The sequence below is a fragment of the Tinamus guttatus genome, unplaced genomic scaffold (assembly GCF_059628265.1).
Source record: "Tinamus guttatus ecotype Peru unplaced genomic scaffold, ASM5962826v1 Tinamus_guttatus_pri_ptg000081l, whole genome shotgun sequence".
NCBI classification, from domain to species: domain Eukaryota; kingdom Metazoa; phylum Chordata; class Aves; order Tinamiformes; family Tinamidae; genus Tinamus; species Tinamus guttatus.
In genome coordinates, this window is record NW_028288615.1 from 1012412 (window position 1) to 1037138 (window position 24727).

The 24727-nt window shown below is 41.6% G+C and overlaps 1 protein-coding gene across 1 annotated transcript in view; it reads right to left on the reverse strand.

The window, feature by feature from the left end:
• Positions 1–976: 976 nt before the first annotated feature.
• LOC104566995 (CUGBP Elav-like family member 4) overlaps positions 977–24727 on the reverse strand; it is a gene marked incomplete at its 5' end in the record, with an annotated part of 67896 nt that continues 44145 nt past the window's right edge. Inside the window, 2 exons of the mRNA XM_088520203.1 lie at positions 977–3212; positions 5025–5112. The remainder of the gene's footprint in view (positions 3213–5024; positions 5113–24727) is intronic.

Below are 24727 nucleotides of genomic sequence, written 5' to 3' on the forward strand. Positions count from 1 at the left end.
CCTCTGTGGATAGCGGCTGGATGCAGGTGCAGGCAGCTGGATGAGTTCTGCAGCTTCACCCTCCTGGAGACCTAGTCCTCATTTTTCTACCTCTTTAATATTTGGAGCCACTTCTTACTTGTTTATCCCACTCAACCTTCTACAGACTATCTTCTGTGGTGAAGGCAGAGAGGAAGTTGATATATGTGCTCTTTTGTGTTTGCTTTTACCTTCAGATAAAAAGAAAATACTAACCATAATCTCTCCTTGTATTCTTCACCTGATTTACATTTCATTTATTTCTATAGCCCTGAACAGACATTAGTAACTCATAATAGTAATAATAGGAGTTTCTACTAATAGAACTCCTTCCATCTGTAGAGTTCACATTGTGGACAAGCACCATTAGTCCCATTTAGAGATGGATTTAGCTAGTGCAGCTTGTCCAAATGCAGAGGCTCTGGTGAGAATCAGGAAGAAAATGCAAAGTCTCCTGATTTCAGCCCCATGCTTAGCTCAGTTGACCTCGTTCTGCCATTTTGGGGAAAAAAAAAAATCATTTGAAAGACTAGATGTGAGGGATGCTCAAGAAGAAATTGAACCTCATCCCCAGAGACTGCTGATTTTCACAAGGTTGTCCCAAAGCAGCAAAAGGAGCAATGTCCTGAGCTTTGGCCTTTATACTCATCAGCATGAAAAAACCATGAGCGTGAAATCAAACAACAGGCTTCAAATGGGAGCTACAATGACTCTAATTTGTATGTACCATTATTTGATCTTCTAACCTACTAGGTTTAAGGTAAACCACAGTGGAATATCAAGCAGACATTAAATGAAACAGTGTCATTAATTCAATCCAGTGAGATATGTTTTATATAACAAAGGGATTTGTTCTGATACTCAAACAATGTATATTAATGAAAGAGTTGAAATAGATTCATTTTGTTCTCAAAGCAAACACATTAAGGAAAGCCATCAAGAAGTACAGAACACGGCATTTTTTTTTAAACTGTGCTTTATTTAGGGCTAAGCTGGAAAGCGTCATTCAATAATTACAGAAGATTACAAGGAGTTTTAGGGAATTGAGAGTGAAAGAGCAGTTGTATGGAACTGCAGCTGCGTTACACATCTGTATGTCCTAGCTGTGGGCTCAGTCTGGCTGTCCTTACTCGGGCAAAACACTCACTTCAACCCAGTGGGAGTCTGGCCAGACTAAGGACTGTAAGATCAGGCCCAGCAGGGAATTAAACAAAACAAAATAAATGAAATAAAACAACAACAACAACAAAAAAGAAAGAAGTTCAAGATCAAGATAAAAATACCAAGAAAAAAACAAAAGCATTAAAACAGAGTAAAACTAAATAATCAGAAACAATTGTCACACTGCTCAGTCAATGCAAACAAGTGTGAGAATGATGTAAATCAAGCTTTAAGACTGTTAAAATAAATTACAATAAATATGATATATTTTAAAATATATGTGTTCTTAAATAATTCATTGTTTTTTCTGAGTCAGATTTTTTTAAAGCAATGTCTTATTTTTTAACTGCTCTAAAGTCATTTACCAAAGATAAATATCGTGCTTTCATTAAATAGTTTTCCTTGTTTTTCTCTATCATTACAATTAAAAGTCCTACAAAATATGCAAATTTATTTACAGAAGAACAGAGCCAGCATCTTTTTTTTATTTTTAAACATCCCCTTGTTTTTCAAAATTCCTTGTAAACAGTTTCAGAAATTCTTCGAAGAGATTGTTTTTTATGTTATACTTATTATGGTTTTTTTTTGGTTTTTTTTTTTTGGCTTTTTATGTTTTTATGTTTTTTTTTTTTTTTTTTTTTTTTTAAGATTAAGGTTCTAGGCTAACCCCTTGCCCTGAAGGTTTCTAGAGCAAATATGGAAGCTACTGAAGCATAGGATGATGGGAATTTTGCGGACAGCAGATCATGAAGACATGAAGCGTTTAGCTGTGTTTTGTTGTTCAAGTTAGTTAGAACTAACATCTGATAAAAAGACAGCTGTTTTGTTTCCCATTTGCATTGTCTACAGAATTGAGTTTTGTTAAGTTTATTTTTTTAATGGAATGCTTGCAGTTAAAAAAGCTGCCAAAGTAGCCATTTATCTCCTTTTTCTCCTTGATAAATAATAGCATCCAACAGCAATTGGCAGAGTAGGAATTTATGCTCAATCTAAACTCTACAAAAATTACAGTTCTACAACATCTTTGTTTTTAGCATTAACGCTAACTTCTATGTAATATTATTTTTTTTTTTGCTTTTTTCTTTTTTTATGTTGTCTAATTTTTTCTATTATATAGGTATTTTAAACTTTCTTTTTTTTAAATTCTGTACAACTATTAGGATTTTAAATGGGGAGAGTTAGAAGCATTTACAAACCCTTTTTCAGTTTCCACTTTAATATCAACCATCTTTCCTTTCTCTTCTCTACGCCTTTTTATGTATTTATTTATGTATTTATTTATTTACCTTTTTTGCTTTTCATAGATATCCATCTTACCTGCCTTTAACAGCGCAATCCTTACGTATTATACAGAAAACCATATGAAAGCTTCATAGACTCTAATTAATGTATAACCAAATAACCTCCCAAAGTATCAAAGAACTATTATCTTGCCGTTTTAAAAGCATTTAAGCATTTTTTTTTTAATTTTTATATATTTCTTATAATCGCTCTCAAAAACTGTTTTAGGAACAGCTCAGAGAAAAGGAAAGAACTTCCATATTTTACATACAGCTACAAGTCTGCGGTAAAAAGTTTTGTCCTTTGGTCCCTATATAGCTAAGGAATGACAGATAAAGATGCTCAGTGACTGCTACCATGGGTCACACATGGTAACTGCATCCTTGGTGGCAAACAGGCACTCCTTTGTCAGCATCCAGGTTTGCATCTCCTGTTTGAAGAAAAGCCGCTGTGGTGATATCAGTGTCTCTTCAGAAATCCTGGTTGATCTGGTTCCTGTTCTGGATTTTACTTATGTGTTTGTTTGTTTGTTTCAAGCGCATGTTCCTTCGAAGTCAGCAGATGTGATACTTTTCTTGAAGAAATGTTACAGTCTAAACAATCAAAGAGAGAATAAGTCTGAAGTCTTCAGCTTGATTGATATTTGCTGATATGTCAAAGGTGTAATCCAACAGTTCCCGTTTTTTTTTTTTTTTTTTTTTTAATATATATATACTTTTTTTTTTCTAAGTGTGGCCCATTCAGCTGCTGCCCTAAAAAATGAAGAAGATCATTGCAAATTAAATCAAAGAGAGGAGGGGGAAGTAGGGAAGGAGGGGTAACTTGGGAGGGAGGGAAAGGACCTAAAAAATGAAACAAATTAAAAACAAGCCTGTTCTTTTGCGCCCGATCCTGCTCCTGTTGAAAGTGAATGGGTGCTGTCTTCTCCCCTTCAATTGGGACAGGATGGGGCTTCTGGTTGGGTGTTTTGGTTTTTTCAAGATATTGGCTCTGATTCTGCTCCCACTCATGTCAACAGAAAGATTCCCCTTGACTTCAGTGAGAACTGGATCAAACCCAAAGTGAGCAAGGTAGTCACGATCATGATAAGAGAAAAAAATGCAGTTGTTCCTAGCAATTGGAACAATAAAAATCAAATTAGTAGTGATGTATGTCTATATAGATGCATATCACTATGTATGGATGGATGGCTACATTTTAAATTATTTTTAGGTGCAACTTTACAATGCCAGATCACAGTCTTTCTTGGTGGTTTTTTGTGGTGTGAAAGGCATTGAGAAAGTATTATTCTACATTTTAATGGGGTATCATCTATGACAGTGTATGAGCTTTCTGTGGAGACATTGCTGCCAATAACATCTACTCCTTTGTGAATGTCAAGAAATAAGACTTTGAACAGGCAATTTATAGGAAGTTAAACAAAACTGTTGGAATAAACTTTTTTTTTGCAAAAAAAAAAGAGTAAAGCTAGCATTTCTTAAATAAAAAAGTTATTTAAAAAAGTGTAATCATGATCCGACTAGGCTTGACATTTAAGTAGGATGCTTAATCATTAAGGATTAGCTCTTATCTCTTTCTAGCAAGCAGGTTCTTCTTATACACTCGGTGATTTATTACATCAAGAAACTTAGAAACTGCAAAAGGTCCACTCTGGTGGAAAAGTGTCATGCGGAATATCAATCCATGCTGGCAGGTTTTCACACTGTTGGTTCAACAAACAGCAAACCGTACACAGCAGTCTAAACAATTACAACACCAAAAATAATAATAGAATAAAAAAAAAAACACTCGTCAAGGACCCTTTTTCAGTTGTAAACAAAAAGATGCATTTTGCTTTTTGATCTGGATAGAATTTTTTTCCCACTCAAAACAATCCCACCCTCCCCTTGAGCAATTAATTTTGGCTGGAGTAGCTGTAATACAGAAACTTAGAATTAGGAATTCTTGAAAAGGCATACAATGAGGCTTTTCTTGGGGTTGCTTTTTTGGATTGCTATAATATAGTTTTCAAACTACTGTTACTATCATTACTATTTTTTTTTTAATTTTTGGAGAGTGATTTGAAATATCCTAAGGGGGAAAAAAAAGTGTCAATTGAAAAAGGCCCCAAATTCTCCAGAAAAAAAAATAAAATCACAAGATTTTCAGTGCAAAAAAATTAACCACACATTTTTTTTTCTCTCTTTTTTTTTTCCAAATTATCTGTACAGTTATAACAATCCCATTTTTTTCTAAGGAATTAGGAATCCATCTTTTTTTTTTCCTTCTATGTGACATCTAAAGAAGCATAAAACGCTGACGAGAAATCAAACGACAAATAAAGAAACCACTGCAAGCACCAAAAACGAAACGAAAATGAGCACAGCAAAAAATTGTGGCAGCACAAAGTCAAAAAAGGCACATGTGATCATGACTGGCCAATCATCAACTGATACAACATCCAAGAAAAATGCTTCAATCACGGCACCTGCACGAAACTTGACGGCATGTCATGCAACCAATTCTTAGCTTGTTACATGACGCCATCATGTCACACTTTCAACTTCGAGTTGATTTGAACTTACGGCCTGGGGGACTGTATTCTCCACTTTCATGTCATTACGTGAACTTTTTTCCTAGCTCAGCGCGAGACTGTGGTGGATTTGACTGGCTCTTGGTTGGTTTTGTTGGAATTTGATTGAATGACAAAAGAAGAAAAGATTTTTTTATATATATATATATATATTTATATATAGTGTGGAAAAAGGGAAAGGTAGGGAAAGAAGATATATATAAAAATAATAAAAAAGTTACAAACACAGCATTAGTCAAAAAGCTCTAATGAATATACTTGCCATTAAACTATAGAAAATGAAACAAGAAGGAAGGCAAAACAACCAAAACAAACACAAAGAAAAGAAAGAGAGGAAGGAGGAAAAGAAAGAAAGAAAGAAAGAAAAAAAAAAAGAGAAAGAAAAAAAAAGGATGGAGAAGGCCTAGCCAGAGACACGCACGTAAAACACACACTTAAATGTAGACACACGGTCAACAGTGAACAGTAACGGAACATTATGCAGCGGCTGTTGAAGAGAGCATGCAGTGAATGAATGAGAGCAGACACAGATCGGTTTGCAAAGTCTAGAAAATAAATACATTTGCTGCCAACCAGGATGCTTTCGTTAGCACCAGCCTCTCCCTCATCCCCCCAGCCTCCTAGGCTTTGCTGGCCAAGGTCCTCCAGGAGCCTTTCCATGGCCTTGGAGGGACTCTGGAGCAGCGACTTCTCTGATTTGATGACATCCCAAAAAGTTAGAAGTCATGGGGAGTAATAGACCAAGAGCTGCTCTGCTTTGGCTATTGAAAATAAAATAAAAGTAAATAATAATAATAATAAAAAAGAGCAACTATTGCTGGTTGCTGTGTGTCCATTCAGTGGTTCATGGCAGCCTCCAAAATGCAGCAATGCTGGTATGGCATGGGAAGCAGACTTGTAGGAAGACTTGGATGATACTATGGTCCCTAAATCAGCACCAGTAAAAGAAAGTATCTTTGGCATTTGGCTCTGACCTGAATTATAAAAATGGAAGAGAAGAGAGAAGAGAGAAAAGAGAAGAAGAAAGAGGAAAGATAAGGGAAGGGAAGAGAGAAAGAAAAGAAAAGAAAAGAGGACTGCCAGGATCTGGTTGCTACAGTCTTCAAAACATGCTCTTCCTTTCCTATCAAGGAGAATGTCCCTTTATGAGCCCGAGGAGTTTTGCCTCAATAAACACCAAAAATCACTACACACAGTGATACACTTGTCTCAGTGAGTGGTTATGCACCCTGTTCATCAGGTATTGGCTTTCTATCCCCTTGGCAGGGCTCATATCTCTCCTGTCTGCCTAGCTCTGAAAAGTCACTGCACACGACTGAAATTTCACCTTGCATTTAGGTGTCACAAGAATGTAGCTGGCAGTTCTCATCCTCAAGTCATGCATGCTGGCTAGAGAAAATTCTTTCTTCGGATTTTTTTTTGACTGTTTCTATATTTTCCATGCTGAAATATGCATTCTGGCTAGGGACGTTATGCTCAACTGATGAGAGATGATGCTGAACTAAGGCCCTGAACTCAGCACTGGAATCAGCTCCAGACTTTGCCCACAGTTGGCTGCTCTTATCTTGGTTAGACCTGGCTCCTCTTCAATGGCCTCAGTCCAAAGTCCTGCCCTTTGATTATTTTGAAATGTCACCCTGAACTTCCTAGGGTTTGGATGAAGGGAGCAGACTGGTATCCCCACAGCAGATGCATGATTTGGCTCTACAGTTATTTCTCAAGCCTAAAAGGTTGGAAAATTGACTTCATGAAGACAATGCGAGGTAGACCTGTTGTCACTTGCCGCCCTGGATACCCAAGGACGAGCAGTGTGAGCCATACAGACCCACAGTGTGGGAAGATGAAAAGGATCCCTCTTATCCCATAAGGCTTTCTGCGTGTATTGGAGCCACAAAAAGAAGAGCAGGTTGGCATGGACTAGCAGCAGTGTCACACTAAGTCTTAGCTCTTTCCTTATCTCAAATGTGCTGGCCAGGGCAGCAGGATGGATTAGGCTTGGCTTAGCAAAGGGCTAAAACACTTTCCTTCCCTGAATGTCACAAGGAGAGGCTTCTGGGGAACAAATGAAACCCTGCTCCATCCCTAGAAAGTGACAGCAACGTTCATCTCCTGTTGGGCTGGAGCACAGGGCGGCACGGCCCCGGTGCTAGGGGCTGGCTGTGGTGGTGTGTGTCTGTGGTGAGGTGGCACGGAGCTGCTGCCGAGAGCTAAGTGCTGTGTCACTAGCTGCCCAACTGCACCTGGGTGCCTGCTCATGCCAGGTAGGCATCCAAAATGCTCAGCATGGTGCACATTTTGTATATGCGGTACTGAGTATAAGCGCTGGCATAGCCTATATACCCTAACTCAGGGCAACTCCAAAGCTGAGGAGAGGCTCCTGAACATAAAACTTCTCCGAGGAAATCATTTTCTTTTATGGTTGGAACAGGAAACACCAATTGATCTGTCAGTGACCACTGGTTCTGGAGTGGGTACTGCCATCCCTCTGCCTGTCCTCCACACAACCTACAGACACTGTGGATGTGACAACATGGACACACAAATGTACATACAGATGAAGGGTCAGAACTTGCTCAGGGTGAAAGAACCAAAACAAAAACAGAAAATGCACTTTAAAATGGAAGTCAGAAGTGGGCATCCTCTCTGCCTAACTTGGATCTGCATTTTAAGCACTGAGTGAAGTTCTCCCTCAAAAGTACGGGTCTATGCCACTTATCTAGGTGGGTAGGGGAGGAGATTTTTTTTAAGGTCTCTAGAGGGATATCCTCCCCATGCAGGTGATGTACCTGAGCTTAGGCAAGTTTCATAATAAGCAGTAATATCTTTGGGTCAATTTACTAAGACTTTTAAGTGCACAATCCCCTCTTAAGGTCCTGAGCCTGGGCAGACAGACTTCCCTCTGGAGGACCTAAAAAGACAAATGCCTTTCTCTGTTAAGCAGGCAAAGAGGTCAGATGCCTATCTAATGAGGACTGCTTCATCAGTGTCCTGAAATTCAGAGTCAAGTTAGGCATCTGTGCTAGATAGACTGGACACCAGCCAAACTCATCTGTTTAAGAAAAGCAATTTACTTGTTGGGAATGTATAAGCATGAATTAACTCTGAGTATTGCTGAGGTAAATTTGTGAATAAAAATGTTAAAATTATGAAGACAAATACACAGAGCCTAGTGCAAAAGTGATCCCTTGGCGATACACAGGGAGCATACTTTCTTAGCCCTGGGCATTGTGCACAAGGACAGATTATGTAATGCATCTTCGTCGCCGTTAACACTGACCAAGAACTTGCTCTGCTGAACAAACTAAAATCAAATACACTAAGTGAATGCCAGTCATCGCGCTTCTGCTTTGAAGCATCTATGGAGCCTGAGACTGTTCTCCTTGAACAGTGGAAGAAAGGTGGTCTGGTTTAGTGGAGAGAAACAGGGCTTGAAGGTCTCAAGTCACCTCATCCTCAAACAGCCCTTCAGATTAGGCTAGGTGAACCATGGCCAAAAGGAGCCTACGTCTCTCTGCTGATTATAAAGATGACCTTGAGCGACTAGCTCAAGACAGCTAAGCTGTATGTCTCTAACATGAGAGGAAATAAATCCTAATTGAAGTCTCAGCTACAGTACACACAACCTTACTGATGTCCTTACAATGCTTTCCTGCTCTACTGTCAGCACTGCAGACCTAATGCTGCAAACACTTCTTTCTAGGGAAAGCTTTTAACAGTGGTTTCCTTATCCGACTTTAAGAACTGACTCTGTTGTGGGAGACATTTGTTCTCCATGTTACGAGCCAGAGCAAGATCTACTTTCTCCTGAAGCCTTTGGCCTGGACTATATATAAATGCTCAGGAATGTATTTACTCTAGACTTTACATGTCTGATGATTCTGCCCACCTAAGATCTAAATGGACCTTGAAGGTGTCTTTCTCTTTTACTCTCCAATGACTAGAAAGGAAATTTAGTAAGTCAGGCTGAGTGAACAACCCGTGGAAAGCTTCAAGACTGCTTTCGTTCTCTGCTATGAATAAGAAACAGCACAAGTGGTTATATCAGAATAAGCAGGTGATTAGAGACTGCAGGATGATGAGAGGATTGAGGCATTTATTGATTATCCATGCACACCTTCCATCTCTACTTTCTACATATAGTCCTGCTAAAGAGCACTAATGTCCCTGCAAATGGTTGCATTTTTTCAGCTACCCGCCTGTATTTCTTTTATTCCCCACAGATAAGAGTCATTGCTGAGTCCTGATGGCCATGAACCTGGGGCTCTGCTGATCACTAGGACAACCCACGGAGACTGCTGGAGCACTCTACAAGCACGGATTTTCCAGAGGGCAGACGATGCCAAAGGGACTTTGGCCCCCATTTACACCTCTAGTCTGGTAGCTAGCTGGGGGCTAAATGCATATCTGTGAACAGCATGAAGGATTCTGCCCTGCCTACTCTCACTGCCAAAGAAAAATTGCCCCAGTGTCAGTGGGAGAAGATCACTGCTCTTGCTACTGAGTATTTAAGTGGCAAAGTGAAGCTATGGAGTGAAGGAGGATTTTTGTCCTGATCTAGAAGCTGTTGAAACAGAGAGAGAGAGAGAGAAAGAGAGAGAGAGAGAGAGAGAGAGAGAGAGAGAGAGATGGGCATTTCTTGAGGAGTTTATGAACTAAGAAAGTTCTGATCTTTGAAAGTTTATATGCACTGTGACATTCACCACCTAATTTGGGGAGTGCATCTCATGCTATCCTTGTGCAAGACCTCACAGACGTCTGATTGATGTTAGGCTCTGAATATACATGCAAGGCTTGAAAATATAACCTTCTACAGTTTAAGATTATTTTGTTGTCACAGGACGACAAAGAGAGTTGGGCCAACACTGCCTCCCTCACAATCCTCTTTCTAGCTGGAGCTCTTACTCTTCCACTTGACTGCCTCCTATGTGTCATTTATTTCTATTGTATCCTTCCTCCGAGTCTTTTCAAGCCAAGTTCCTATGGATCATCTTTTCCATCCATTTTCTGTGCTGTCTTGTAGGCAAAGACACTCTCCCTAAAGAAACTCAAAGGCCCTTGTGTCTTCCTCTACCAAAATGACAGCCTCCTACGCTGGCTTAAAGTTGCCAGCCTCTGATACTGGCTTAAATTGTTCATATGACCACTCCATGTGCAGGTTTCCTTATCTTCATGCTATATCCACCACCCTGTGTTTGCATGCATGCATGTGTGCTTGTAAGCTCATCCAAAATTGCAGTCAGGATCCTGTCCTTCCATCTCTTAAGAGCCTGTGGCTGAGCACACACCTCTGGCAAGGCACTGGAGATATTTTTCCTCCAGGTGACAGATCTCTACAGCTATTGCCTCTGAGTCTGATCAATATTATTTAAATTCCAACCCGTGTTTTTCTCCCTTGCCTTTCTTCTTGTTTCTATAGCAATTTCTCTCTCTGTTTTATGCCTCTGCACCAACTTTCTTCCAATGCTGGAGGGCTCTGCCCTCTCCTGTCTCAGCCCTCCCTCCTCATTCTACCTAGACACCAACAGACACAAAGATAACCCCGTCCTGGCCTCCCTGCCTGCTTGGAGGAGGTGCAGGAGCGACGTGGGGCTCTTCACAGCTGGCTCCATCCCTGCAACGCTGCTGCTGAGGCTGTTGCAGGGAGTCCAAGATTAGGAGTCCAAATGTCTTAGAGTGGGAAGGGCAGTGAAGGGGACTTTGCATCCATGCTGGGATAAAACGACGCCTGATCATTTGTACCAGAAATCAATGCATTTACCTGGACTCTTGGGGGGCTATTTTTAGGAAGCAAAAAAAAAATATGAATGTTTTTGTCAGATACTTCAGTTCCAACATCGAAAGGTTAAAAAGGAGGCAGATGTGATATATGACTCTTTATATACATGAATATGCACACATATGTATCACACATATGTATATATAAAGAGATATGTACATACATATCAACAGAGACAATTAAAAATACACAGATAGAAAAGTTAATGTGTTTAACAGGGAGATGGGAGTCCAGCATTTTGAATGCTAATGTTTTCTGTTCTTTTTTCTTTTTTTTTAAGATGTTTGATGTCCCTGATTCACTTTTTCCATTTATAAATTAAAGGTGACAATAAAAATTAGCTCTTAAATTGTAACGTTCTTCTCTCAAATAATCCTATGACTTACTTGCTGTGCAGTGTTGTTACTAGGATTGTTCTCATTTAACTATGTTACATTAAGAGCTGCTTGAAAAATTGCAATTATTTTCCAGGGGAAAATTGTCATTATTTTGGCTTTCTTTCCTGTGAATATTTTAGCTAAAAAACAAAACAAGACTAGGGTGGGGGAGATGGTGAGAGGAAGAGATTAATTTTTGTCCTTTTTTTTTTAATCAACCTGAAAACCAGTCCATTTTTAACAGAAATTTAGTGTTTTGAAGGCCAACATTTTTAATCAAGTCATTTTTGTTTTTTTGTGCTGTTGGCATTTCTCTTTTAATCTCCTAGAATGAAAATTTGCTGCGGAAACATCCAGTTTGGTCAAAATGTCACTTTTTGGTCACCCCCCTCTTCCACTCAGCCAGTTTGATGAAAAAATGTCAAGCAGCAATAGCTGTGTCACCTCTGATTTATCTATTTTTCTAGAGCCATTAGTCTCAAGCAGCGGACGAGGAAGCACTGCAAGAGCTGCTCCTCGAGAATCCAGCGTGGATGGTCAGGAAATGTCACTGGTTCCCCGCACAATGTTGCCCTTCCTCACCTTGGTGACAACAAGGTGGCTGCAGCCTGACAGGGGTTAAAGAGAGGCAGGGATGCCCTGAGGATGATGAGTCCAGGGGTGCCCAGAGGAAGGACAGTCCCAGGTCTTGGCTTGGACAGCGCAGGGTGGTCAAGGCTGCAGAGCAGGTGGGTGCAGCTTCACTGCCCATGAGTTTGACCAGAAAGGGCAGTGCAATAAACTCCCCGGGGAGCAGGACGTACGCTGAATATTAGGCAGGAGAGGAAATTAAGCTGCATGGAAGCTACCTTGCTGCACGTAATGAAAGGTGCTTTATTACAAGGGGGCCTCAAGGAGTTTGCTATCTCTTGAGCACTGTACCAACAGTTTAATTAAAAAGAAATGTATATAGTTGAAAACCAAGTCTAATTGGGAAGCTATGAGCGAGTCTCTCTGCCCAGTCTCCACTGGATCTGTTTTTTTTTTTTTTTTTTTCCCCTTCCATAGATTGACAAGAGCTTATCGAAATGCTGATGAACCTGATGCTTTGCTCTCCCACTCCTGTTGTGGAAGGATAGATAGGGCTGTTACATGGACTCCTCCCTTCCCTTTTTCTGCCAGACAACAGCACCTTGTAGGATGATCTCAAGACCCTTAATCAAGCCCGACTCTCTGATTGCAGCAGGAAGGGTTATACTGTGTATGTCCTCCAGGTAGGTGGACTGATACACCCTCACTGGAGCTCAGGTGCCTGCCAAAAGACACGATAACCCACAGCCATCTGTTTGCCACGTGTCATTCCAGGGAGGAGAAATGTGGTCTGTCTATCCTGAGCCCAGACTACTATTTTCATAATGTCAGCTGTGGGCTGAGGACCAATATTAACTGCAGAGAGCCTGAGCAGCAAAGGAAGGAGCTGGACTCATAGGGTAAGAGATGGTGGTGGAGTTTGGGGAAGTGATTGCCGACTCTCCTCAGGACTAGTGCCAAAGATAAGGACAGCCTGGGAAGATCAAGAGCAGAAAGGAGATGCTTGGGTTAGTGCTTGTGTGGGGTTGCTGCCAGCCAAGGAGGAGAACCCAGGCTTCCTCCCAGCTGAAATCCATGGCAGGAGTCTCCAGGAAGTGTCAGGAGACTGGCCCTGCACTGGCATGAAGCAGGACTTGTCTCGGGAGCAACAGGCCAGAGTCGGGTGCAACCCTGAGCCCTGTGTTTAGCGCAAGATCGCCGAGTGCTGCAAATACTCATCTGAGCCCCAGCAGCTCCAGCTCTGGAAAGCAGGACTTGTGCCCTGCTTTAGCCTGCAGCATCCGTACTCATGGGTTCACTTCTCTGAGCTGCACAGCGGGACCCTTCCCCAGCGTGAGATATTGTTTCTTCTGCCAGGTCTGCTCAGCACTCTGCCTTGCCTCTCTATCCTTCTAAATCAGAATGCAGTCAGGAACACATACTCCCAGCTTGCAACACTCAATTATTGCTTCTGATATTTTATTTTTTTTGCCTGCAGCTTCAAATTACCTTCAAGGTGCACAGTGCAATTAGCTAAAAATATTTCCTGCTTCGTTTTAATTGCACTAAAACTCTAATGCACCTCCAGCGAGGAGCAGTAAGGTGGAAATTGGTGCCCCAAATATTTCAAATTGATTAAAGCCCAGGATGACTCAATAAGCTTACATAGTTCTATTAATTATTAAATGTTATTAATTTTTTTGTTAAAAAAAACTTCCTGAAGCCACATTCTATATGATATTTCTGAAAGGATATACTTAAGTAAGGCAAAAATAACTCTTTCTGAGATTGAGAAAGATACGCCAAGAATTCCTCCACATAGTTGGAGCAGTTTTCATACAAGGAATTGACAGCTTTTGGCAAATTTTGGTATCTCAGAATATGTACGTGACTGATCTATGTGACTTATGTATGTGACTCACTTCATTGCTATAGCTGAGGTATTTTTATGGTTCTAATTTAGAGCTGAATCACATTTTTGTTCAAAGTCTTTCTTGGTTGAAAATGCAGGTGATTGATAAGTCAAATACTTTGTTTAAAAGATGATCAACACTTTTTGTCTGGAAATGAGAAAAAAAAACAAACAGAACTCTTTTTTTGAAAGCAGTGAGAAGCAATGTTCTCATTTCTTCATTCCCAGAATGGTTTGCTCATAGCTTCACTTCAATATTCTTTGAAAATGGTATTAAAAATAAACCGCAGCTTTCACTAGCCTCCCTTCACACGTGCGATCAGTCTCAGGCCGTCAGGTCTCTGGGTGCTGGTGATGCCCAGCGTTCTGGGCCTGCAGGATGATGTCTGAGCACCAGATTGCCGCCTGGGCTCAAGCCAAGGCTGGACTCCTCCAGATCCACTGCATCAGCTTTGTGGGGGATCACTCCATGCACCCTGCTTCATGCAACTCTAAACGAACCCGTGCATCTTAAGCACAAACCACCAGGCTGCTGCTGGCCTAGCTGACTTTAAATATGTCAGGAAGCAGCAGCATGAGCTGTTGGGGTGGCATCAGGGTGGGGGGAAGATGCTGAGCAGCTGGGGGTGGCAGTGATCTTGCTGCAGATGGAAATCGAAGTGCGGCTCTGCTGACCTAACGCAAAGCCGTGAACTTCAGCGGGGTGTCTGGCGCTCCAGCCTCACAGCCTAGCCCTGTAATTTCATTTCCTAGCGTTAATATTAGTGGTGTCATTCTTCTGGGATGTTAGCGTGTGCAGGATCTCCGACAGCTCTGCTGCTGGAGAAAAATACTGCAGCCATCTGAGGTCATTAAATTCTGTCCAAAGGGCTTAAAAGAAACTAGAGAGACATAACAGCCACACTCTTTGTTTCTAAGATTATAACCTATATATCTGTGTTTTTTGTTTTTTGGAGGGGGGATGTTTTTGTTTTCCATTTTCAGTGTCAGCATGACAAAGACATTGTGAAAGGCCACAAATGGATTTGCCAGTGAAAGTCTTCACTGGAGAATTTGCCTTAGAGAGGCTATTCCTAAGGTGCAGCAGGTTCTCCTCCAGTCTCTCAGTTGCACTTGTCAGCTTTGGCAAGGCTAATGTGAAACAAGCCTTTATGGAGCTTCCACTGCCTAAGAAATGAGGATTTTCTTGAGTGGGGAATGGTGAGGGGAGAGAGGTGAAAATGCGTATCTCATCCACTCCCATGCCTGTGCAGGACATCTGTTAGTGACGATGGAGTCCATGGCAAATGCCCGAAATGTGCTGCCTGTTTTAGCCACCCTCTCCTCCTCCCCTGCAGTCTCCAGGGTCAGAACAACATCTAGCCAGTTCTGGAGCAGCTCTGGAGCACCTGATTCCTACACAGCTTTCAGGGAAATTGAAGGTACTCAGCCTGATGCCAAAGGGCATGTTGAGAAGAGGAGCCACTGCAAAGCAGCCACCCCTCACTGCTGGTGGGACAGTCCATTCAACTTGGTGTTCTGCAGCAGTTCTGGTGCTGACTCCTCCCTCCGTGACAATACTGGAGACAGATTAAAGAGAAGCGTGGGGGGGAAAATCATTTCACAGCTGGGCTGCCCTGAGCAGGAAAAGGTTCCTGACACCAACAAACTAATCAACACTGAAAGCTTATGAGGTCAAGGTTTCCCTTCTCCTCCATTATTCTTTTGTGGTGTTTTTTTAACTGGCTTGGATTTGAGCGCTGCCCTGGCAAGTTATAAATATAAAAGCTTTTCTCGCCTTCCTCTGGAACACACCAAAGACCATTTAAAAACCTATGGGGAGAAGTTAAAACTAAGCTAAACCCACACGGCCCACAAAACCAGCTTGTCCAGCCAATCTTCATGGCTGAGCTCTCAATACATGGAATGAATCCATGGGATGGCTCCTCAGGGCCTCCTTCCCCATGCTTGATCCATAGAATGTCACTCAGACCCACCAGGTGACCATCTGGTTCACAGCCTCTGGGGGTTTCCCTGACTCGGCCACCAAGACCTTGGACTTTGGAGGTCATCTGCACTAGCACCTACGGAGCATAAAACACTCCTAAAGCCAAATGAGGTGTGTTTACAAACCCATTTGCCATGGAAGGGAAAGGACAGATAGGAGACCAGGTCATGTCTTCGTGCTCAGGCTGGTACTGCATTGGAAATGAAGAGGGACCCTGTCCCCTAAGGCAGTTTTCTTGCTCTCTGCACTGCAGCACAAGGAATTGCTGCTCACTTCATTTTTCCAGTCCTTGGGTTCTCTGTTGGGCTCTGCACTCCTTCAGTGCATATGGTTGCTCTGTGAGAGGCTGTTTGGTAGAAAAAGGGAAAAGAAAAATGCCCCTTTCTCCACTGAGGTCTGACAAACAGGAATCATAGCTGCAGCATAAGCTTCTCTGATGGATTCTGCTTCAGCAAAATGAAATTAAGATTTCAGCAAACAAGCCTTGATTCCATGGTACCAGTAGAACAAATGACATCTGATAATTGCTAACTCCTTTTGCTTATTCTTTGCTCTGTTCACCCCATCAGTCTCTCCAGATTATATTTTCAGCTGAGTTTAATGAACGCCATTTATTAAACTAACACCAGGGTTCTGCTCTGCCCTCAGACAGATGTGCCTGCTAATATGAATCATTTTGTTCAATTGGATTATTCTGATGGAGAGCGGATCCCTGCCACTCTGTGGAACACAAACAAATGGGGAACAGCTCGCCTCCAGTTGTGACCAGCCGTTTCTGTTCATTAGGAGGCAGCTCCAGGCTCCATAGGTAGCTTGGCAGGATGGCGTCCTGGTCCTGGTCTCTTCTGCCAATGCTTCTGCTCCTTTCTATAATACCCTTGTGTATGGAAAAAGCCCACAGCTCTTGGTGGTCCTGAGCCTGCTTTGCTAATGTGGCATGTGCATTATTGTCCCATCTCCAGTGTCTACCAGGTGCAAAGGTAATAGGATTCTCCCTCTCCTTTGTCATATATTCAGTCCATATCTGAAAATATAAGAAAAATGTCTAACCACTCTGGCCTTCCTAGTATGCTGTGTCTGATGTCTTTCACACTGACACCTGAGAGTGTGCAGACTACTTATTTGCTGTTGAGCCTTCTTTATTCTGATGCTCCCAAATTATTTAGGCTAAGGGGTGAGAATGACAGGCTTTCAAAGGCTTAAGGTACTGTATTAATCAAAGGAAAGAGATAAAAATCCATCTGAAATCTTTCAGACAGAGATCCCCTGTCTATCTTTTTGGATTTTAGTGTTGAAAATTTTGGGTCAACCTCTACAGTATGTTGTGTTCAAACATCCGTTTATCTGTCTATCTAAATACAAATCCCATCTCCTGTGAACTACAAAAACCCTAGTAGAGTGACAATACAACTTCTCAAATCAGTAGAAGATATTGAACATTTGTAACTTGGGGAGAAATTAAAGAGGCAGTGAAAGGCCAGAAGAAAGAAAAGAGAGGATTTCTTCTCATCACACCTAAGTGGCCAAATCCCAGAGTAGGTGTTTAGTTAGGTATAAATCAATATTGCTTCACTGAACCCTGTTTTCCTTCCCAGTTAAGAGGTGGCCCAGCATTTCTGGAGATAGCTTTGATCTAAAGGATAAATCTCATTCCATAGTATTTATGAAGGAAGAAATAGTTTTCAGTTAAGTAACACCTAGGAGTTACTTCCAGGAAACACTGACGAGTACCAGAGATCAAACTGTCATAAAGCGGGGTTGTGCTGAAACAGAAAAGACTCCAGAGCCAACCACGGTGCAGTCCATATGCCAGTATAAGCAGCCCTGCAGCACGCTTAGCAAAAAGCAATCTGTTGAGAGGTTGATTTCTACATTTAGGTTTGCATTTAGGAATGCTTCTCAGAAGCAAGATATTCCATTACATCTAATAAGGGTCTGTGCACCTTTTTCTAAATCGCATTACAGTTGTCTTCACAGAGAACAGGACAATGATACAATGAATAAATGATACACGAATTCCTTGGAGATTTTGTCTAACAAGCTCTATACCTAACAATGCTCTTGTAAACTAACAGCAGAAAATGGAGGATCCTCAGACACCAACCCCTCTTCTGAATGCACCAAACCTGCTAAGAACTGGTCTGTAAGAGCCCAATTTCCCAGAGCAGTTCCTGGATTACCTGCCTGCTTGGCTCCCTTTCCCAGCACTTTTTCTGCCATCATGGGTCTATGTGTGTCATGCAGGGGGAATGCACAGAGGAAAATAAAGGCATGGAAAACATTCACTTGTCATGTTTCACAGGAGATATGATGTCTCACATGGCAATGGGTGGAGATGTTTCCTCAAGAGGGAAGAAAAAAAGAGCATCTTATCCAGTGAAGACAAATTTATAGTTGACTTCACAGACCATGAATTTCATGGGGTTCGTGCTCGGCTCAGGAACTGGTGCCATTGCTTCCCAGTCCTTAAAAAACAAGGCAATGGGATGCTATCTTCTTTTGGAATAGTCTGTTTTTTATAAAGATTATATTACAGCACTCTATCATGATAACCAGGGCCCCAGAACACAGTTCATGCAAATCAACCAGAAGATGCCCACTTCAAGGACCAGGCTTTACATAGCCAGGAATCACAAAGTCAGGCCTCCGGTTGCCATAAAGATTTTAAAGAGCTGGGCCAGACTTGAAAACACTCCCTCTCCTGGGTTTGAAGGTAGAATGGCTTTTTAATTCAAAGAGGAAAGACTATTCTAGTTACCTTTCATTGCTGGGGCAAAGCATGGGGCAGCTAGTAAACATGCACAGTAATTCCAAATGATCCGTTATTCTGCTTTATATGGGATAGATGTCTCAGAGAGACCAGCTGCTAGATCCATTCTACATAGCAGAAAGCGGAGAGCTAAAGAGATGGAGATGGAGAATCTCTCTCCCAGTAATTGGAGAAACCATTTTCCAGAGAGAATATTCTGTCTAGGCATAGCTCTCAAGGGATGGCAAGATAATTTCTCCTGTTTGCAATTCAGTGTCATGAAAAGTTTTCTGTTTTTTTTTTTTTTGTATTAACTCAGCCACAGGAATATATAGGCATGTACATTCCCTCATTTCTCTCTGTCCTAAAAAGACCAGATCGACCAGAATAGTGGCACTGCATCTCTCTCTCTGCTCTTGTAAATGACTGAAATATCCTCTGTTAGGAAATTGTTTAGAGCTGAATAAACAGTAGTGGCCCTAAATCCTTGGCTGCCGTGGATTAGTGTCACTCTGCTGGTTTCAGAAGTGCTGGTGACTGACACCCCCTGAGAACTTCCCCTGATCACGGCTGTGGCTAGGACCTTTCCAGGAAAAGCTCCGTGTTTTCATTTTCATTCACAGTGCTTCTTGGTCGGGAAATGACTTAACTGCTGTCCTCCTTTCCCCTGCAGCTCAGCCTTCTACCCAATCTTCCCCAAGCGTTGGATGAAGCTCAGCTAAGCGGAAAAATGGCCCATTTGAAATAAATGCTGTCTTTTCTCTAACTGCAGTCTCAGGGCAGGATGAAAGACACCTGGGAAACAGGGTTTGTAAACCTTCAATTCTGTGCTATAGCCGAATCAAACACTTCAGAGACCAGAGTTTTGATATTCACTTGTATCTGGCCAAAGTTACCGTTACCCATGAATTATTCAAATATGCAATTATTGCATTTGATATATCACTGGATATAACTGTGGGAATGAGAAACAGTGTTCTAATGTCGCTGATTGTATATGCCTTCCAAAGCATAAGGACATCAATTTAAGGTGCTCACATTGATGGAGCACTCTGCAACCCTTATTAAGATTCTTGCCAGCTCCTGTAGCAGTATGCCCCTGCAGACTAAATTTCATGGAGTTTTTCAGCCTCCCTTTCCTTTATACCTACAGTGTAAGTGCCAAACACTACCCCATACAGCTCCAAATCATGGTTCTGCAGTAGCCCTGAAAGGTCAATGGCAATAAGATCAGACCATTTTCAGCCCACTGATCTATACTAGAGAAGTGACCTGAGTCCTGTGACACATGTATGGGAACTGACTTGATTTTTATTGGGACTTTCCAGCTTCTCCACATTAAGCTTCTCACTAAACTAATTCACTTTACCTGAATTAGCCTTTGGCCTATGCTGCCCACATCATCTTTCTCTGGCCAAAAAAAAAAGAAAACATGTTTGTGATGCTGGTGTTTGTCTTTCAATTAAACAGACCACAGGCAGATCCGTTAGTCCAGAAGCGTCTGAAGTGTAGGTGCCTCTAGGAGGAACAGATCTTGCCCGAAGTCCCAGACCGTTACGGTCTTGCACACTGAGCCATGAACCGCTTGCCCTTTGCTCTCTTTGTGCTCCCCAGGTACTTGTATTTGCAAATTGGCACCAGGCTTATTTCTCATCCACTCATTAGCGTGCACTGCTCTCCCCAGCGCCCTGGTGTCAAAAGACTTTTCTGCCTTGTCACTTCTTTGAAAATCCTGAATGAAAATGTCCCTTTGTTTTTTGAGTTCACCCTGAATTACCTCAAGCTCCTTTCCAAACGGGTCATATCCCCCTCTCATTCTCTTTGTACCTTTTTCACTTGTATCCTGTCAAGGTTTTCTGCTGCTGAAACAAACATTTTGGCTATGTATGTCTCCTGTGTTTTTCTGTCTCTTGGACACTCATTTAAAATCACAGCTGCTTAAAACAGCCCTCTCTTTCTTGGCCTAAATTTCCAGCTTTTCTTCAAGTTGAAGTCCCTCATGCACTGTCCTAGCAAATCCCTGTGCTGGCTGAACTAAATGAAAGAGTTCTGGAGAAGGGGCTGCGCTTGGCTTACTGCAGCTGCCCATTAGCTGAAGCAATCGGCATGCACACTGTTCAGATCAAAGGGCTCTACATCTGACCTACTCAGCTGATTTTGCATGACATGGTCCATATGTTGTTTAGGTGGCTGGATATAGCAGCCTCTCTGCCAGCTCTGGGGCTTTGGGGTTTTGTTGCTGGAAGCTTTTGAGTGGCACATTGGTACCAAGCTCCTGGTCCTTTCCCTGTATAATAATCCAGCAAGCTCCCTGATGGCAGAGTCATCGGGAAAAGTTCTCAAAAGTTGCAGAAAGTTTATGGTAGAGCATCAGGACCAACTGTATCATTGTGGGATAAGAACTGGGAGGTTGCTATCATACCTATTATTTATTTTTTCAATAATTGCATTATCTAACATTTTTAAAAAATGGCTACATGGCTTTTAATGAAGAATTCATGCTCTGAACTAAAGGAAAGTGTTATGGTATTGCATTGTGCTGCTCTATCACTCCCATGACAAATAGTGTGGATCTGTTAGTGACCTACATGGACTCATTTAGATGCAAACACAGCAATACTCCTGAAAAGCTGCTCTGCTTTGAGGAAGAACAAGTTCCAAATACTGCTGAATGAAATTCAGTCTCAGAGCAGTAATTACTGATTGTAATTTTGGAGTAAATGCAGTAATTAATTATTGTCGTTTTCCATCAGTGCATTATATTGTGTGCCAATCTTAGAATAACTACAATAATTAGCAAATGGAATTTTGCATGCACTGGCATTGAAACTGTGGTTTATAGAATAGACATGAGAATTTTACCATAATAAAGTTATTAGTAATTTAAATGGGCAGACAGGTTAAAAATGATTAGCAAGAAAACAAAAAGATTTCCTTGTCAGTTTTGCAAACACTTTATACAGTTTGGTTTCAAGGTTCTTCCAATCATATTCACTTCCATGCTCTCACGTGTCAGCACAATAGTGCAAGGTTTGGGATACAAGCACACTGTGAGGGATGTTCAATTTAATCACAATTGTCCGTGGAAATTCAGAGGAAAAATAATTCAGAAGAAAAATTAAAAAAAAAAGTTGATCTGATGTTTTTCCAGTACCTAAAGAAACTTTCCTAAATGAAGCTGTGTTGATTTCATTCTCACTTTACTCACTTGTATTAAAGTTTGCGCTGGAGTGCTGTTTTGATGTAATTATGCTTGTGCAAATTTCCATAATGTAAGCAAGTCCTAAATAATCTAAGTGATGACTAAAGGAGGGAAATGACAGTAATCTGTGCAGGAGGAAGAGCAATTGGTTAGGATGATTGTAGGAGGCATAACTACAAGAAATGGGATTAGATTCTGATAAAGGATATGTTGTTGGAATCTCAAGATGTCTAACAGACAACAGTGAGATCAATGCAATCGCAGAATAGTCTCTCACTGGAAGCAATACAAGCCTATCTGAGAGGACTAAGCACCCCCAAACTCAGTAAAAAATAGACTTTCATTTTGCTTTACATTGAAATGATATGAAATGACAGAAGAGACAGCCAAAAAATATTCCCTCAACATTGCTGATCATGGGCATTTGGATTTTTTTTTTTTTGTATTTTGGCTGATAACACCTGCTTAGTTCAAAAACAGATTTTTTTTTTCTTTTCTTTTTCTACTCTTATCAGGGAGCAGAAAATGAGAAAAATGCAACATTTTCCAGTTTGGTAACCAGTATATTCCAATGGAAAAAATGACATTTCCTATCTGAAAAAAACACTTTTTCAGTCAGCTGCAATAACAAGCTACAATAAATCACACATCAGCACGTTTGAGGTGCTGGGAAGGAGGATCTGAACATCTTTTGTCTGTACTCAGACTTCGAATGCTGTTATTTCCCCTGATATTTTAGTGAAGCTGGTTGCCTGGACATGATGTCTTTTAATGCTTTGCCACTACTCTCCTTGGAAGACTACAGCACAGCTGAAGAAATATTTAATAAAACTTACTATTGGCCATTTTTTCCCCTATTCTGCCTCACTCAGTTCACCTCTCTCACACTCACTTTGTCTCACTCAGTCCCATCCCAGCGCTCCTGATTGCTTTGATCCAAACGCCTCCCTCCATCTCAAGCTTTAAATAAAACTTCAAGAGCAGCATCCCCGAGGAGGTGAAGACTGCTTGGCTAATGATCAGTCACTAAAATGAATCCGCCGAAAGGGAATGGACAGGATCCGCACTATTCTTCCGTTCAATGTCTTTTGGTGATAAATCAACTGAATTCTTCTGTGTTGCTCTGCTAGGTCCTAAATACCAGCAAGCTGCGAATTATGGTAGTTCTAGGCAATATTGCCGTATTTATGATTCTTACTTACTATGGATAAGACAGTTGGGAACTAGCTGCTAGACCCTGTTTGAGGGGCTGGGAGCAGGCAGACACATCTCCACATGGTAGGAGGAGAAGGAGTTCACTGTGTGGTTGGTCCCAGTGGGACGTCAGGGTTGCCTGCACAAAGGGCTCCCCCGTGCACCCCAAGGCATGGCAGGGCGCACATCCAGCTCGTCACATCACACCGCATGTGACAGCTCTGAAGAGTGGCCACTCAAGTGAGCTGTGGGTTTCAGCACTTACTTCTTTTTCATTATTTCATGCATTTGCTATCTGAAAGACACAATAAGTGCCTCCGAATCCTGGCCTCCCAGTCCTGAGGGGGGATTTGTAATAGAATATATTGATTTTGGCAGAGTTGCCTCAAATGATCCTCCTCTCTTTCTTTCCTTTTATTCCCCCCTACCCACCCTCTCTCCTTGCCTTTTGCTACAACCACCTCTGTAATTAGAAAGAAAAGGAGAGAACAGAACCAGCATTTTGGCAGCGTTTTACAGTGTGAATTCTTCAGGGCTTTGCTTGCCACAGCTTGTGGGCTTATCTGCCCCATCACAGAGACCCTTCTGGTGTTTGACAGCAACTGTAGAGTACTTCCAAGGAAAACAAAAGGACTTTGGATCACTATGGCCTAGGCTGCTTGTATCCCAAAAGGGAGATTTATAAATTAAATAATAATAATAAAAAAGTGCCTTCATGATTAAAATTGAGTGACGATCTTTCTTGCTTGGTTGGGAAACACTCTGGTGGCTTACATCAAACTGGGTGCTGCCTGTGTGTTTGCTGGCAGCTTCTTATTTTTGGAAAGGAATTTGATAAAACAAAGCTCTTGCTTAGAAAAATCCCAATTAAAAAGTTTCTCAAGCATACTCTTGAAGCACATGATTAATTGCCCTGATGTCAATATGGCTACGCACACGCTTCAAATCGGAATTGAGATAAGTACCCTGAAGAACTGCAACCAAAGTAAAAGAAGATAAAAAACATACAGGGGTTATTGTGTTTCTGCCAGCTAAGGGAGCTCTCAAGCTTTGCAATAGCTCTCTGTGTGGTACCATGGGGCCCAGCTGGCTTTAATCCTAGTGTTTTTAGGAAACTTTTCATTGCAGTAATGATGCTGTCTACCGACTGGACCAGTCAGAGACTTCCAGAGGTATTTTGGAGGCAGAGTGGAGGCTGCACATCAAACCACCCATGGGGGTACACAGCACTGAGCTAAAGACAACTGACCTAAGCAATGTTTACTAGTGAAGGCTCAGCCCTATGCTGACTGCTGTTGCACAACCCTGGCAGTCCTTAACAGAGCATGACTAAAACTCCTGCATCTGTTTGTAAAGTATTTGCACAGAGGGTTCCTAGCACTGGAAAACAGATAAGTTGAAGAGTTTCTGATGTTTTGAGCTTTTGACTCTCCCTTGCCACTTCCAACCATCCTCTCCTCACTAAATTGGCACCATCCTCTCTAACCTGGCAAAGTTCTTCCTCTGCTAAATCAGGTCCCTCCTTGTGATACTCTCTTTTGCTGTCACCCCTGGGCTATGACCTGCACTTGGCTAATCCCTTTTGTTAGGGGAAAAGGCAACACTCACAAAGCTTCTTCCAGATCTTTCTCTTGCTAAAAGACAGAGGGTCTTTGGCTCTTCCAGCAGCTTCACTGAGGTAGAATTCAACAAGGACCTTTGATCTGGAATCTCTTCAATTTATTAGGGATTGCCTATATGTATATAACTATAAGCAAAGGGTGGAACTGATCTGGTGGTATCAGCTGAGCTGATTTTGATGGGAAGCTGAGAATTAGAATCAAAGCGAAAGTCAAGAAAACGAAAGGGTTTCTCAGATAGAGGCAGCTAGTGAAGACGGTTCTCCTGCTTTCCATGAGCAGAGGAAAGAAGTGCTCAGAGAGAGATTTACAATTTATTGCTGTTTTACA